This window comes from Trichechus manatus, unplaced genomic scaffold (genome assembly GCF_000243295.1).
Source record: "Trichechus manatus latirostris isolate Lorelei unplaced genomic scaffold, TriManLat1.0 scaffold00045, whole genome shotgun sequence".
Taxonomy (NCBI): Eukaryota; Metazoa; Chordata; class Mammalia; order Sirenia; family Trichechidae; genus Trichechus; species Trichechus manatus.
In genome coordinates, this window is record NW_004443981.1 from 2192956 (window position 1) to 2194959 (window position 2004).

A 2004-nucleotide genomic window follows, 5' to 3' on the forward strand; every position below is an offset into this window, starting at 1 on the left:
CCATGATTTTTTTAATCTAGGTTCGTACATGGATTCATAAGGCCGTTGTAGTAATTCCTTGGTACTCTCAGGATAACTGGGTATGAAGCCTCTCAACAACCTATACCCCTTCAAGGACTCTACATCTTGCTCAGAGAAAATGCAAAATCCTCCCCCTGGGTCACCTCTCCACACCTTCTCCACTCCCCTCCAACCTCTCTTCCAACTCTAACTCATCCTCACATCACCGCCAGAGTTACCTTTCAAGAAATCTAAACCTGATTAAGCCATTTTCTCACTCAAACATATTCATGGCTTCTCAACACCAACAGCAGTGGTTTTCAAATTTGAGCATGCATTAGAATCATCTGGAGGACTTGTCGAAACATAGATTACGGGGTTCCATCCCCAGAGTCTCTGACTCAGTAAGCCTAGGGTGGAGCCTAAGGACTTCTATTTCTAACACCTGGGAAGGTGATGGTGATGCTGCTGGTCCAGAGATCGCACACTTTGAGAACACTGCACTAAAGAGCAAAACCCTGAGTTCTTAGCATAACAAAGCAGGTCCATCCTGGTCTGGACCCTGACACCTCTTAATATCCTGTCCTTCCTGGTTTGCCCTTAATTCCTATCTACTTGTCAAATTCCCATTCATCCTAAACTTCAGCATCAGCACTCACCCAGGCTGCCCTCTAGGTGAAGTTAATCAAGTCATCTTTCATGCTTCCACTGACCTTGTACATATCCCTCTCATACAGCCTGTATCACAACTCTCCGTAATCATTTGTTTACATGCATCTGTCTCACCCACTAGATGGTGCATTCCATGAAGACAGGGATCTAGTCATCCATCTAAGTATTCCCAACACAGGAACATGGTAGATAATAGAGAGAGAGAGAAGAGAGATAGCTGGCATCTGGCCGACTCTGACTCGTGGCTATATTATGTACTACAGAACTTAACATTGGCTGGTCCTGGGTCATCCTCATGATCGCCAGCATGTTCAAGTCCGCTGCTGCGGCTAGTATACCAATCCATCTCACTGAAGGCCTCCCTCTTCTACTTCACCAAACATAATGTCCTCCTCCAGTGACTGATCCCTCCTGATGATGTGTCCAGAGCAAGCAAGTTGGACAATGTGTTATGATCCATAAGATTTTCAGAAGCAGATCACCAGACCTTTCTTCCTTGTCTGTCTTAGTTTGGAAGCTCCACTGAAACCTCTACCATGGGTGATCCTGCTGGTATTTGAAATAACAGTGGCATAGCTTCCAGCATTGTAGCAACTCAAAAGCCAGCACAGTTCAACAAACTGACAGATGGGTAGTGGAGAACATAGTAGGTGCTTAGTAAATATTTCTGCATGCTTTTGAATCAATATAAATAGCAAATGCACAACTTTTTAAAGACACTGTCTCTAAGGCAGTTGGAAACCCTGCACCCTCTTGGCTTGCATCACTAGGATTAGATTGTTGTCAATGACTCAGAGCTCAAGATGCTGCTTGCAGCAAAGAAAGTAATACATTGCTAACACTCTGCAACTATTTGGGATCCTGGTTAAAAAGGATATATATACATGTATATGTCATACATGCAAATAAAATTAAGAAACATATGAAATCTTTTTAGAATCTAGGACTAACTAGATTACAGCAAACTAAAAACTTGTATTTGTCTCCAAAATTCTACATGGTTCATTGAAAATCAAAGATGATCCCACATTCATCCCAGCAAAGCAATATTAAAGCCAGGGCAACGATGTTCCAGCGGTCCTTTCCATAGGCCTTTTAAAAGCTCTGCTGAAAATTCCCAAGTAAGAGAATCATTGGAATATGGCAACAAGAGTTCGAGCAGATTTTTAAATTTGGGATCTGAAAATCTGACATAGTCTATGAGGTAAAGAGAAAAAGGAGACTCTGTAAGAACATCTGATCTAGCTGCAAATAGACAGTGGACTTTATGTGTACTTGGTCTTAGAAAGGACTGTGTGTTGTACAGCTGCCTCTGGAGATAGACTTGCACAA